The following is a 16,616-nucleotide window of genomic DNA, read 5'->3' on the forward strand; positions in this document are numbered from 1 at the left end:
TACCCTACCCCTTGTGTAATTAAAAATCTTAATGCCCCAACCCATGCTCTCATTGGTCCCCTGGTGATGCAAAACCACTTAAAATTAAGGACTCTAAAATTTAAATTAACTAAAATATAAAAAAAAGACGTGGCAGGGAAGAGGTCCTCTCAGTTAACAGTAGTGTCCATGCCATACATGCCAGCAGTACTAAGTACTAATAGATAAACCCCTCTATTAACGCATTCCCCTCTTCCTAATCACCTCTGCTGTGTATCCACGACAGCAAATTAGACAGCGAGTTCCCCTCATCAAACTGTTTCAATCTTTTTATCTTCTCCAAAGCTCCATACTTGTCATATATCCCTTCCAATGTATACACAAAACCCATCTACTTTTCTGTAACCAAAGCAGGCAAAGTCCATTTAACTAGCTCTTTCACAAACACAACATCAGAAAACAAAAACTTAGTGATGGGCAATAATGGATGCACATGAATTCCAAACCTACACTCCCTCCAATCAGGTGGAGCAAACCAGAGTCCACTATCCCTCTTGTTAGCCCACAAAACATCCACTACTCTGTTCTTCTTATTGAACTCAGCTTCATACATGTTTTCCTCTTCTCTTATGTGCCACCATGTCTGTGCAAATTGAATCTCCATTGCTACAAGTGTTGAGCCAATGTCAACTAGATTAGTATCTCCATAGCTCAATCCCATTAATGCCGTTGAATAGTAAGCATTCATTGATAGAAAACATATACACAACACATGCATGGAGATCAGATAAATATACAATACAATTACTATAGAGACAAGAATGGCATACCTAAAGCCATGGATATAGCAAAATAATCCCTTGTTACAACATGAACGCCATTGTTAGTCTGTTTTACCCTCTTTCCTTTTTTACTTTAGGTTTTTTTTCTAGTCATTCACTTAATGGGCTAGTGATAACTATTTAAAGGGGTAAGGATAGGTACCAACCCTGCAATGAAATTAGGGTTTTTTTCTTATTAAGGAAACAATACCTTAGGTCCACATATGGTAATATATGTTTCATACCATTAAGGTGTGCTAATATAATCTAATATCTCAATAGAGATCACTTACCATTATTGGATCATTTCTTCTTATTCCATCTGTAGTCAACACCACTTAACCGGTTTTAGAAATAAATCTTGGACTATGTTAACCCACCTAATTGAAAATCTTACAATCTCCCACTTGGGTAGCATATGTCACAAGTTTTAGATTTTAAAATTTATTTAAAACGACTCTCCAATGTAGATAAATTAAATGTGGCCACAAACAAAAAAGTGTTGAATAGAGTGCATCTTAAATCAAATGCCTTGGTCCGAATGAAAATCACAAACATCCAACCATATTGATCATTACATCTAAAACGATATGAGACCAAACACGTCAAAGTGCTCATAACCTCATCGACTTGGGCTAAACAGTATGAAAGTGTGGTATGAAAATAACATGTAATAGTGATCATCATTCCTATTTCCAAATTGGTCCAGGCTCAGAATCCAAATGAGCCATATGAGACAGATACTAAAGGTCTTATTAATTACAAGCATTTTCCAAATGCTCAAGCTTCACTTAAGGAAGCTCATTGGGACTGGATTTGAATGTCCCAATATGCTAGCACCAAGCCTCAAACTAAACGAGGCTTTAATAGCAACTAAATGTGTGTGTATTGACTAAAACCTCTAATATTGAATGAGGTAAATACACCATATATAACCTCAATTTTCTGAAGGAGGCAAATAAAAAAGTATATACATATAAGCAATTGTCCATAATAAAGATGCATGTCTATTCTTGAGAACAATAATAATGCACCATAAATATAAAAATCAAATTGAAAGTCGGATGCAACTGAATATATGAGCAAAGCTCCCACTAATAAAATACATCAAAAGAACTAACAGGTCCCTTATCAGTGACATGCTTTTGAAAAACTTTTAAAATCAAGCCCTTAATTATTTAATAAATAATTATTTTATCTGTAGTAATGTAGTTCTAGAGAAATTTATGATTCTTGAACTTACTCCCACTGATATTTAGATAAATCTATTTGATTCTTCCCCTTTTCATAAAGAACCTTAGTTTGAACAAAATTAACAATCACTGGCTTAGGAGGCACGTCAATCCAAGATTAAATTCATTATCATAATAGTTAAAAAAATATTAAAATGATTAGTTCCATTCATCGAACCATTCAAGGATTTTAATAGAAAATAGATGGAAAGTCAAAGCTGAAAAATATAATTATAGATATTTACCAAAATATACAATATATGCAAGAACAGAAGACATATTAATATCCCAATAATACAATTAAACCTGATTAATTGGACTATTAATCAGATTTATCCCAGTATTGTTTTCAATAGCTGTAGAAAAACGCAACTAGGAAAAGATTCAACGTTATTGAGGTCATACCTGTGGTGGTAAGATCCCCCCAACATGTAATGAAATCTTTCACATGTAAGGTAAGACGCTTGAAACAATATCATTCTGAAGATTCCGTCACCTATGGTGGTAAGACAAGAACTTCCAAAGTTATGAAACCCAAAATATCACCCTCACTATCAAGCGAAACCAACCAAACAAAGACTCACCTGTGGTGGCAAGAGCACATTGTTCGCCATATGGTCTTCTTGACTACAACTCATCCTGAATAGTTAATAGTGATTTAACAATCTCAACAACTAGCCCACTAAGTAGAAGCATAATCATCAAAATTATGAAAATCTATAGACTTGGGTTGCTATCAAATACCCATGGATTTATATTTGGATGCAAATAACAAGATGAATTATTTCAATATATAACCGAAATATTTTTAGCCTAAGCCCACAAGAGCAACCCATTACAAACTCTAATAGTCAATATGGCACCACCATAATTTAGCAGTTATCAAAGTGAGTACACTTTTAGTATGATAGTTTTGTACTTTTGATCATTGTCATAAATAAATTCTAAATATAATAATTTTCAATAATAACAATATGATAAAATGATAATTCATAACATTTATTCATGATAGCAAAAACACATGAAATATGTTACCTTATTCATAATGCATTAGATATAAGAAGTTATATACAAGTATGAACTTTTAGCCCAAAATACTTTAATATATAATACAATCATTAGCACATAATCTTTAAAGTCAACTACAATAAACTCCTATAATTTCTTTAAGTAAAAAAAGTTCATTAGCTAATAGGGCACATAAACCAAATAACTACTAGGCCAAAACAACAATAATTCTTAACAAATGAAGATAATATAAGCTTAGATCCATAGTAAGTGTAAACAATTTCATAGGCTTTATAATAATAAGCCACTAAAACTTCAATAGGCTCATTTAAATCATTCACGTATAATATATCTATTTTACTTCAATGAATTTTTAATAAAATTAGACTTTATTATAAGTACATATAGAACATATAAATTCAAATAAATATTACTTAAACAATATACTTATTATATTTTAATTAATAATGAGGTGTCAATACTCATAATTAAGTGTCTCGTGACGAAATCGGATGTCACGGACAATAAAATATAGCATCGAATAAAACATCGAAATACCCCAGGTTAGCTTAAAATTCATGAAAACGACTAGTATAGTGCATATAATAAAACATGTATAATGCATCTATCATTCTTAATAGGATAATATTATGTTCTCCCACTAATATAAGAGAGTGGGACTAGATGACCCAATAAAAGTACTAGTTATAAAAGTCAACATCAGTTCATATTAGAACTAGATCTAACTGTTGACTTGAATAAATAATGCCAAAATAGTCAACAGTATAAATAGATTTTAGAAGTCATTTTAATAAGCGAAAATCAAATGATTTATGATTTTACTTGCATAAATTGTTTATGGTCTATCTAATTATTAGGTTCCAAAATTGTATTTCATTAAAACTATGAAGAAAATAGTTAATAAACCATCAACATGTACAAGCAACATAGGATGATCTTGTATCACAACATCTCAAATGTGAGTGTAAACATCAATATTGATATTAGTCTTTAAGATATCAACTCTACCCACAAAGAATTTTCACAAAGCCTATTTGATTATGAAAGTCATAAGATAATATAATCGAAAAATTCATGACTAATAGATCACACCAATAACAAAGTTCAACTTTGTGAGATTCATATGCATTCATTGTAATGATTATATCACTCAAGAGTTATAATTAAAACTGTATCTTTATCTTTTGGGATAAAGATTCACTAGTCTCTTATTTTCTTGTATTAACTGTGAAAAGAGTACTAAAATTTAAAAATTCAATCATCTTTGGATAAAAGAACTCCTAAGTTAGTTTCCCTTTCTAATATGTTTATTCACAAATCTTGATGACATCACATTTGAAAAATTATCATCTTTACTGTTAATAAATACACAATTAAAATAAATATCCATAAATTTTGATGACGTTATCTTTAAGAAATGTCACCAACTTTACTGTCTTGAAAAAAACTATAAAATAATAAGATGTGCCTTTTTGGTGATGACACCCACCCTTACATGGTTTCCAAGAAACGTATTATGCAGCCAAACATATGTGGACGCTTATACCCAATTTACTTTAACATATTTATTAATTATATGGTGTTTTAAATATGACATGCAAATACTAAATGTTATTAATTTTCTGAATTTCACCCTCTCACTAGTCGAACCATATAAATAGCACAAAGTACATAATTCTATTATCCTACTAGTTTGACCAGTCAAATAGGGATTGTCAAATCAAGTCAAACTAAAGTTAAATCAGATCTTAAATGATCAATCAAATCAATTTAAATCAGGATCAATCAATTGAGCAACACAAACCAATTGAACCGAAACTTATTAGATGGATTGGTTTCCTTAAGACCCATAAAGCTATTACAATACATTCCGATAGCCTAATCAACTAGGCTAGCCTGGCCTATAAGTTCAACAGGATAAATGGTTATATGACTCTCCCCTCTCCATTTGAACAATTTTGGGTATTCAACATAAAAAAAAAAAAAAAAAAAAGGAACATATTATTGCCCATTCTAGTGAAAACCCATTCCTAGCCTCCTCTTTACCTTTTGAAAAGAAAATCCCAAGAATAACCCCATAACAAGCACTAATGAATTAAAAAAAAAAAAAAAATCTTCTCAATCACCATCATCCAAATTGTTTCATAAATTATATTAAACTCTACTGGGGATCAAAGGCCGCAATCAAGAAAAAGCTTACCACTTTTTTAAGGTACTGTTCTACTTAGCGTGACTTGGGGCTATGATGTTGGCCAACAATGACAAACATACAGGTGCTCATGCACCTTCGATCAATAGGAAGAACCTTGGCATTAATTATGACTGCGACCTACCTTCTTTTCTCTTGCAATTGTAATTACAAAATATACGTAGGATAGCATCAATAATAATCTTAATTCTTAAACACCATTGGCTATGGCATAGAGATAGAACTTCTTAAACACGAAAGTCACATTAACCATATAAACATTGAACATCCATTCACCAAACTAGACAACATTAGTGCATTATAACCATAACCATCGCAACAATGCAATAATTCAATTGAGAATGAGAACTTTTATAATTTAAATAATTTATGACAATTACTATTCCAAGAAAGAGTAACTCATTAAGGGAGTGGTTTCTAGAAAGAAAAAAACTAATGTGATTCAAACTTCCAATGTGTTTGGCCACAAGATTTCATTAGACTTGATTGTTCTTTATTATTAATTTCTGTCAATAAGCCCCATCAAGCTTTAAATAAAACTTCAAAACAACCAAGCCCATTAAGTTTCAAATATGCCCAAAACAATTTGACTTAAGGGCAGGGGTGTAATATCACACCCATAGGAGAAAAATCCCATCATCTTCTTCTTCCTCTTTTTTTTAATAAATACTTTCCTGTCAACACCGGTTGGATCCAGGCTTGGCCTGGTTCAACCATGTGTGGTCACTATCTGGTTTGACTCATTTTGGTTTGGTCTGGCCGGTTTGATTTGTTTTGCTTTAATTCATTCTAATCAGGATTGAACTCATTAGTCAATCCATTATATCTATGGGCTTGAACCCATTACTTTTAAGTCAAACAAATTAAAAAGAAATATCCATGGGCTCAGCCCATTAGTCACATATTAGACTTAACTTAAATTTGCTTGAGCCCAATAGTTTTGTTTTAAAAAAACTTTAAAGGACCTAAAGGTCCAAGACAAAATATAAATGCCAAATCTGTCCATCTTCAACCTTGGGACAGATTTGAACAAAACAGAACCCTACCCTACGGCTCTGGTCCTTTGGGGTGGCTGCAGTCAGTGACCACCAAAAGTCATACGAACAATATTTGGGTGGTCGATGCTTCAAAAATTAGTCTCAACCCCTATTCTATTGTAACCCAAAGACCACCCAAATCGAATGGCCAATTCCCAATCAAATCCTTCTTTGATGGCTGATTCCCCACCAAATCGAACTGTGCAACCTTTTTAATGTTTAATTTCAATTTATCAACATTGATTAGTAATGTGTTCATCATCCCCATGCATTTTCTATATTCTTTTTCTTCTCCAAACCAAAACAGCCGCCGCCGAGTTGTAGGTCGGTTTTGGATTTATTTTTTTAAACAGATATTCACCGCCTCTGCAAGTCGAACCGACACTGTATAGAGCGGCCAAAACAGAGGTTCGATGACCCTTAAATCCGATGAACAAAGGTTTGGTTTCGATGAACAAGATCCCCATGACGACACATCAACCAAAGTATAAGGGGATAATGCTTGAGGTTTCAGGGATTAAACGTTGCCGATTCTAACCAATATGGGGTATAGCCAGTCTGAAAACTTTCCCACTGAAAATACCAATTTGATCTCGGTGATCAATATGCCAGAGTTCAATGTTGGGAATAATAAGACAATAACCCTTGGATCTCAAGAGATATTCCGACCACCTAATGGTCAACGGTATGGGAAACAATTTTGGACGATATCAGCCATGGTTACAGTTAATGTTCATAGTAACCATTATTTTAAGTTGAATCAATCAGTAAAAAACACAATAAAAATAAGAAAAAATTGTTGTCCATCATCTCCATGAATTGCTTTGATACCATTGATAGAAAACATATACACAATACATACATGGAGATCATATAAGCATACAATACAATTACTACATACACAAGAATGGCGTACCTGAAGCCATGAACGTCATTGTTAGTTGGTTCTACCCTCTTTCTCTTTTACTTTAGGCTTTTCTCTAGTCATTCACTTAATAGGTCAATGATAAATATTTATAGGGGTGAGGGTAGGGACTAACCCTGCAATGAAATTAGGGTTTCCTTCCCATTAAGGAAACAATACCTTAGGTCCACACATGATAATATATGTTTCATACCATTAAGGTGTGCTAATAGAGTCCAATATCTCAATAGAGATCACTTACTATTATTGGATCCTTTCTGCTTATTCCATCTGTAGTTAACACCACTAAACCGATTTTTAGAAACAAATCTTGGACTGTGCTAACCCACCTAATTGGAAATCTTACATTCACTACCTCACTTGTGCTCATCTGATTCCTTCTGTTTGCAAATTCATTTAGTCCTCCAGCCCAAGAATGCAGCTTCTAGAGATCAAAATTCCTCAAACACGTGAATCGGGAATTCGGATGCCTACCCAGGGTCATAAATTCAGCCATTAGTGAATACGCCTGAGGTCTATACTTACTTCCCCAAGAAGGGCCAATCCTTGCAAGCACTGCAATGGCATAGAGAAAGTAGCCCAGATGATAATGGTGATTATTGAATACATCGAACCCAAACTCTGCTGCAGAATTATATGATCCTTGTTTAGTGATAATTCCTCCACATTTCGGATCGTAAACGAACCCATTGCCAATGAAATTTCCGTCTAACCATGGCTCAATTGAGTCAATTAAAAACTTCTTAATTGTAGGAATCACATGAGGAAAGGATACCTCCTCTGCAATCAGTGCCAATCTAGCTGCTCTTGCAATTGCCTTTCCATAGAAGTAAGATGAATTGTTCGTTAATGGAGACGATATCAGACCTTCAACATCTTTGCAGAGGGCATAGACAATTTCTGGAAATGCTTCTTCATTGATCCTATTAACTGAATGCCAAGTTACTGGAACAGGATCAGGTTTCAAGACCCAGGAGTCCCCCACAACACCAACAAGCTCACCATCAATGCTTCTGTATTTGAATTCTTCCAAAACAAAAACATCTCCATCATCAACCGACAAGAGCCTAAAATGTAGAGGATGGGCAAGCATGAGCAGGTCTCCCCTTCCCTCTTTTCCCATTTGTACTCCAAATGGAAGGGCTCGGTGAACAGAGCATCTCCTGATGTTGGATAAGAACAACTGAACTGATCAAGGATCATTTCATTTTGTTTATTAGAATTAGGGAGGATCACAAACCTGATTACTCCGCAGAATTTATCAGATAAGAGGAGAGATGGGCTGCTGTGAGTCAACTTCATCGGCGACGAAGTGTAACAGAGCCATGTCTGATTGTTGTTGAGATTAATGATGTGCTTTGTAAAGGAACTGTTGGGTGTGAGGGAGAGAACAGTATGGATCACTAAAAGATGAGTTGCAGTGTCGATATTACAGGTCAGAAATGGGCTTCCTCGGACAAGGAAGAATCGAAGGTTACCAAGGTCTAAGGTAACACTAAGATCACTAAAAGAAGAGATGATGCTTCTTAGGAGTATGTTTGGTGGTGTTCTGTGTTGCTGATACGATGAGATCTGGACTGAAAACTTGATAGATGAAATCAGAATCTACGAAGCGAGATGGGTAACAGAGGGAGAGGGCAGAGGAAGAAGATTTGATTAGATAAGGGTGTATATACTCAGGTTGATCACCATTGTTGAGAACGAAGTTCTGGAAGAATGAATTGGTTGGAAGAGGAGATGAGAGGAGGTTTGGCGAGAAGAAAGGAGATGGGTCAGGAAGAACAGTTGATTGGGTCCTAGGGAAGGGGAAAGGAAAAGAGAGCTTCTGGGGAGGTAGTGTCATGGTTGTTGTGAGTTCAGGGGAAGAAGAAGAGGAAGAGCAAGAATGAGTTTTTAAAGTGCCTACCACGGTTTTAAGTGGCTTGATTATTAGGGAATTTTTTTTGGTAGAACGGTTAAGAGATCTGACTCTTCGTTTCTTCTTCTTCCACTGCAACCTTTTCAAAACAAATGGTATGAATATGATTACCGTTCTGACCTCTTCGTTCCAACTTCCTCGACGTTACGTTTTTCTAAATGGTTTGATGACAAGGTTACTTCCAATTCTTTTATTTATAATTTTCTGTTATTTCATTATCCTGTTGTTCAATCAATCTAAAGTTCTGGAATATGTATTGCCCAACTGCTATGGTAAAAAGAATTGGAAGCCTGAGGTTGTAATTTCAGCAGCTCTAAATGCATGGCATGAGTTTATTCTGTCTTAATTTGAAGGCGAGTGCAGATATTCTAAAGTGCAGCAATCAAAATAAGGCTACTCCTTGCCCCTTGGACCCTCCTCGAAGCCCATATATGAAATTTAATTGCGATGCAGCAAGGAATCCTTATGGTGGAAAATGTAGAGTGGGATCTGCGAAGTTTTTTTTGGCTAATCTGAGAAGTTTATTTTTATTGACATCCAAGAAGGTGAGGCTCTAGCTACTTGTTCCAGCATCCTTGAAGGGATCTCTCTTGGAGCAGAGCACATTGTTGTCGAATCTGATGGTAAAGAAGTAATATCCTATATGCAGTAGTCTAGTCAACCGATTCCATTGTTCATCTTGCGGATAATCTCAGATCTTAGGCGTATTGCATCATACTTTGTCTCATGTTCCTTCCATGTTGTTCCTAGGGAGTCCATTAGTGGACACCTTAGCCCGGAAGGCCCTATCTATTCAATGTATAACACAATCTGATCAAATTTCATTCTGTGGTTGACAGAAAATTGTAACTACGTAACCCCATGCCCTAACACTTATTTATCAATAGATTTCTCTTTATCCGAAATAAAAAAATTTTAAAAGTATGTTTGAAAGCATGGTTCTAAGTGTTGGTATCCGTTCGTAACGAGTAATCTGTATTAGTTTGGCATATTTCAAATCTTGAGACCTAATCGATACCGTATTGATTGAACGATACAGACCAGTGTAAAAAATGAAAAAAGACATTTTTTTTTTCTCGAAAATCAGGAGTATTTCTATTCAATATGGCAACCTGATACCGATAAAATCAAAACCCCAGAGATACTCTGAAGGCGGTGGTTCTCTCTTTGAGAAGCTCGGAAGCTCTGACCTCTCTAAAGGTGCTGGGTTTCGCTCTTTAAGAAACTCAGAAGTTCTGGACTCTCTGAAGGCGCGTGTTTTTATTTTGGTAAATCTGAAGGCGCTATTTGCTCTCTAAAATGTTTGAAAGCTTTGAGCAGGCGTTGACTCTCTCTCTCTCTCTCTCACACACACACACGGACACACAAGCTAGGAAGCTCTGACCTTCTGAAGTTGTTGGTCTCTAAGTTCCAACCCAACACCTACTTATATTTGTCCTCTTTAGGCCCCAAAAACATATACATTCTTCGCATGGGGAAACAGAAAGGCTAGCAAGCAGTTCTCACAACAAACTCTTTAGAAATAATTGAGGTAAGCATTCTCCTATTATAGGTTTATATTTTATAATTGTTCATTTGATGGTACTTGTACCTTGTTAAAGAAATTTAAAAGTTTGAGTGCAGGAAAAAGGAGCATCGTCGTTTCTTAAATACTACATCTAGTAAAGAAAATTAAATAGCATGAAAGATAATTACCATGCTTTTATTTGGATTTTTTTTTTTTGGGCAATTACTGTCACTATCCTACACTTAGCCTATATTTACTAAAACTTACTTATCTCTACTTTTTTTTTCTAATACACCCCTACATTTAAACTTTTACCCCTCATTCTCCTTGCTCTTTTTTTAATGTCCAGAATACCCCCTCTTTTCATCTTATAACCTGTTATGGGCATGCAGTTAGTTACTGTTAAGGTTGTTGGAAGTTCAAATCTAGACCAGTAATCAACAATAAGATTCGCCTTTTTCTTTTGTTTTTCTAATTGTTGCTTCTGGAAATCGTCTTAGGCCTCCTTTGGTCCTTGTAGAGAGGAGCAAACACAACAGAGTCAACGTTGGGCTGATGGCAGGGGACTCTCTGATGCCTAAGTTAGACTTTTGTCCAAACAGATAATTCTCTGAAGAATCGAAAAGAATTCATCCTGAGAATAAGGCTTACCCTGAGGTTTTTATTGTGGGAAAATGGCAGTTTTCCCATCAAAAGTCCCAATTTTGTAAGTTGTCTATCGTAGGTAATAGTGTCGATCTCGTAAGATTTGTAATGGGAAAGTGTTTCCTGGAGATCATCCTAGATATGGGAACTCAGTGTTCATGTCTCATGGGGTTGGAGTGTTGGACGAAGATACCCTTTAAGTGGGGTAAACTCGTGACTCTCTTGACGGTCCCTTGGATCAACCCATGTTTAGTGACCCATGAGCCTTGCTTGACATACTTCTCGGGGGCTCGTTTGTTCAATATAAAACCCACCGAGCAGCCTAAGCCAAGTGATCTGGTGGTCATGCTTCGAGGATTGTAGTCATAGATGGTCACTCTCGGTGCCCTCCATCTGTGCGGTGGTGATTGTGCTTGTTTTTCCCATTGCTTTCTACTAGGGTGATCGGCTAACTGGTGCCGCCCCTCTTGGGTTCTCACTCGGCATGCTTCGACTTTTTCTTGGACAACTGGGGATATTTTCCATGACACTAACCAACCAGAAAATTTTCCCTCTATCTATTCCTAACCTTCTGTTGAGATGATTGGCCTGAAAATGGAGGAAGCTACTGAAGATGTTAGAATAAAAGTCCACAATGGGTGGGATGAGGCGACTTCATATGTAATGTCGCCAAAGGTGCCATTGCCCATGGAAACAAAACGAAAATGATGTGCAGTGGCAAAGGGAGCACAGAAGGCACTATCAAAGGTATCAAAGACATCAATGCTTGTTAATTTCATTCCTATAGGGATGCTACTCACCTTCGAGAGTTGCTCTTTGACTTCAATGTCCAGTGATGCTACTCACATTTGAGTTGCTCTTGCCTTCAATGTTTGGTAATGGTCGGGGGATCATGTCCTTTTTCTTTTTGGTAGAAATGATCCATGTCATGTGGGGGAGGCATCCCATATGGATAGAGAATCTTGACTCATATGTATGGTCATGCATTCTCTCAATATTCCATCAATTCACAATGTTTTTTTTGGCATGCTTAGCATTTCTCAATAATTTCAGATTTTTTGTTGCATTATTGTACCACTTTGTCTGGTGAAATGGTGAAATTTACATGTGACCAGGAGATCTTGGGTCCATCACAAATTTCAACCCTATCCTAAAATTTTGCTGGTCTATCTTATAAACCAATCCTAAAATTCTACTTGTCAATCATATAAATCAAGTCTATTTATTGGACCATCCTTGCAATACTGATTAGGGTATTTACTTGATTGATATTTGACATTTTTTTCAGTCCCAACAACTTTTTTTTTGGCTGGGAGGAAGGGGGTTGTCTTGAACTCGAGAAGAATATCTTTCAAAATAAAATATCAATTATGGGGCATCAAGTGCAGCTAATTCTTTCAAGCTTGGATGGGCCCAATCTAGGGTGGCGATAGATCGAGTTAACCTAGTATGGGAATAACTTAAAGGGCATGATTTAACACCTTCCATCAGCTCTGTTGCTTTTGGCATGTATGTTGGCACCCTTGGATATGGTAACAAATTTTACAACTATATCATGGGTTTGAGGCAAGGAAAAGGCTACCCAATGGGCTTGGAATAGAATGAGAATAAAGGGTTCCTATCCATAGGTTGAAGACTTTCGAGTAGAGTGGAGGGTATCGGGATCCTCGCTTGGCGCTGATCACTCAGGTTTTCCCCATAGCTATTTGGATGATTGACATGTGTCCAAGTAGTGATCCAACATCTCTCGGTGTGGTGCCTCTGTTCTGGTAGATAGAAGTACACCCATTGGATCACTGCTTGAACACATTCAATCGCCCAGGTAGCTATGGGCTAACCTGGGCGATCAACGCTTAGGAGAGGAGATGGATCCGAGTGAACCCACCTATAAAAGGCTATTTATCAAAGGAAGATGTGGAAGTGTGGTGGTATGTTACATACTTGGTAGGGGCCTCTATGAGGTATGCTTGTTAGATTGGGCCAACTTGGCATGTGATAGATTAAAGTAGGGGTGTCAACCAGTCGGTCCCAGTTGATTTCACTCAGGCCTAATTAGCTCCTGCCAGTTTAAGTCCCTACCCCATTATCACATCATTTAGTTAATCAAGCTTCATAATCTAGGCATGAACACATTTATATTTGGTAGGTCGATCGATTATTAGTCCATAATCGGGGTCAAATTAATTGGTATTTAAGTGGGCTAATAGAGTTTAAATGGATTGTAACCATGCCAAAAATGAGTTGATCAAGCTATAAACGGGTTAATCCGACTATTCATAGCCCACAAATGGTCCACTCCGATCCATTACTAGTGTCGATCAGTCCTTGCTGAGCACCCATCGGGCTACAACCAAGCACCATGAATTCTCTTTAATAACCAGACTAGGACCAACACCAGACCATTTACTAATTGATTGGTCTAGATTCAGGTTCTAACCTATCAGTTATGATCAAGCCCTACTGATGTGGGCCTGCTTTCGGCACCACTAGATTAAACTATTTGATTTAATACGTTCTATAACCTCTAGAACTTTTGACCTTATTAGTCAAGTACCTAAAACTAGGTTATGTTGATTTGGGTTGGCTAGTTAGCTTCATCCAATCAAGAGATTTAAAATCAGAGCACCAAAAGGGGGATTCGGTTCCTCTCCTGAGCGTCCATTGCCCAGGTGTTGCCCATAGCCACCTAGGTGGCGCCTGGGTGAGCACCACCTGTCCAATAATGATCCAATGGTTCTTGGCGCTTCATTCTCCATGCCTACCTTAAAACATTCGATCATCGCCTTGCCACGTGGTGCTCGCCTAGGTAACTATTGGCCAATTTGAGCGATGGATTCTAAGGAGAGGAGCTGGATCCCCAAGAGAGAATTAGAGCTTTATTACAAGACTCCCAAATTAAGTACCCATGTCTTATGGTTCAACAAAATACCAAAATTGCTATACCCCATCCAATAGGATAGCTAGAGGTAGGGGTGAAATAGGGCAGGTTGGGTCGGTTTAGCCTTGATTAGCCTTGATTTTTGTCCATAACGCTTTTGTTATTTATATCTTATGTATCCAAAAAAGAAACTCACAAATAGATCAATAAACAATTGAATGAAGTTATTGAAATGCAACACAATAAGATGTTCAAGACACTTGACCAAAAGACATTATTTGTATATAGGACATTGTGTCAATCAATTAATAAATAATTTAATGACTTTAAGCCTAGGCCTTGTTCGGGCTCAAGGTGGGTTAGGCCAGGTTTAGGCTGTTAGGGCCAAAATTACTCCCCTAGTTAGAGATTGAGTGAAGGGCAGGCTGGGGGGAGGGGGAGAGTCTTGGCAACTTCATAGTTAGAGATTGAGTGAAGGGCAGGCTGGGGGGAGGGGGAGAGTCTTGGCAACTTCATCCATAGACTCTATGAACTGTTGCCATTAATTTATAGAAAGCTTACAAGTCTTTTACAATCATAGGGAGCTATGGTGAAGTTTTTTTTTTTTTTGTTGAAGCTTACAACCATAGATAGCAATGGTGAAGGTTACTTCATTTTTATCCCTACAAGTAAATGCAAGAGAAACTAGAAATGAAAGATCTGATGTCATTTGAATCCTGTGCAATGGGAGGTGAGTGGCAAGAGGATCCAACGATTGGGAGGATCCCGACATACACCCCAGCCATTGGATCTCGCTACCTCACAACAGAGTTTTTTTTTTTTTGGCTCTAAAAAGGCTCTATAATATGAAAAATTAACTAAGGCAAACAATACACCTTGATAAATATAAGACTCCCCATTGCCATTCCTAATGCCTATTGCTGTGTCCTTTCAATGCACCAAAATCATTCCCTACATCTCTCCAAGTGAGAAAGAGATTATTGACCTCAATATATCTTGTAACAACTAACAAGTACATGTACTGATTCCCATACCCATAATCATGCTTCAATAAAACTGGGACCAACTCACCAGTCCGACAGGGCTAGACTGGAACCGAACACTAAAACACTGTAAACAGTGGTAAAACCAAAAACAATTTGTCTCTGAGGATATTTGTTTTGGAAGGTACCCTAAACAATTGTGGCCATCAAATGGACAAAAGAGAAAATTTTAACCACGCTAAAATTGCAAGACAAAGTTGCAAGTTAATTGAAACTTAACTTTGTATTACATGTTACGCTTACATTATCAGTTGTGCAAGATATTTTACATTTTTCATCTCATTTTATGACATGCTATTTTCATTGTATTCCTATGGAGATCAATTTTGTTGTTGATTCATTAGCACAGAAGGCCCTGTTGGTGTCGAATTCCATTCCATGATTAAAGGAGTCACAATACTCAAGAACTCTCCATTTCCACGTTCTCTGAAAGAATTTCATTTAACCAAAAAAAAAAAAAAAAATACTTAATACATCACAAAAAATTATTCAATGTGCAAAGCCAAATCAAAGTGAGAGAGAGAGAGAGAGAGAGAGAGAGAGAGGTACTACCAGTATTCCTCATCAATTACAATCTTGCACTTTACAAGAATAAATTTTCCTTCCTTGAACTTGTTTTCAGTTTGATAAGCTTTTTCATACTTCCAACCCAACACCTCCCTGCATTCGCAGCATAAGACATCAGCAATAGAGACCAGTATTGAATTCCTTGTCCTCTATAGGCCCTAATACAATGTTCTTCGCATGTGAGAACAGAAAGGCTCGCCGGTGGTTTCTCCCAACAAACTCTTTAGAAATAATGTGATCGTGAAGAGAAACATGGTTTCTGCATTTGAAACAACTGTACTCTCCAGATCCAACCACTTCGGTTTCTGCCATGGAAGAAGGATCTCAAGGCTTCAATTCTATAAACTCCCTTTCTTACTACTTTTGTTCCTTCTCATACAAAATAAACAGGAACGTAATCTGGAAGAAAAGGAAGTTAGCAATGGTTATCGTATATCGATATGAATGAATCCTATCTTCTCCCAAACTCATCTCCTTTTTAAGAGAGAGAGAGAGTCCTGTTGGGTACCTCCTCCCAACAAGTCCTACATGAGTTGGTTTTCTTTTTCATACGGAGAAAAAAAATATCGGCTTGATAAGATCTCTAAGAATTTAGAGGGCACCTCTATAATCCAATACGTAACCTCAGTCAAATGGACTCTCATGTGGTAGAAGCAAGGATTTAGTGATCGGTATCGGTCACAGCTGAAACCGATACGATACGAATCGGTATTGGTAAGGATCGGTTAAGGGTCAGAAATCGTATGGTTTTCCTGCATCGATTAGGACCGGTTAAAAAAATTAAAAAAATCTTAAAAAATTCAGAAAAATGAATGAAGGAATTAAA

At 36.7% G+C, this 16,616-nt stretch overlaps 1 pseudogene; it reads right to left on the bottom strand.

Annotated features, from left to right (window-relative positions):
* Window positions 1-235: 235 nt before the first annotated feature.
* Window positions 236-9,075, bottom strand: LOC122071364 (annotated as a pseudogene).
* Window positions 9,076-16,616: the final 7,541 nt, after the last annotated feature.

Source organism: Macadamia integrifolia, unplaced genomic scaffold (assembly GCF_013358625.1).
Source record: "Macadamia integrifolia cultivar HAES 741 unplaced genomic scaffold, SCU_Mint_v3 scaffold_216A, whole genome shotgun sequence".
Taxonomy (NCBI): Eukaryota; Viridiplantae; Streptophyta; class Magnoliopsida; order Proteales; family Proteaceae; genus Macadamia; species Macadamia integrifolia.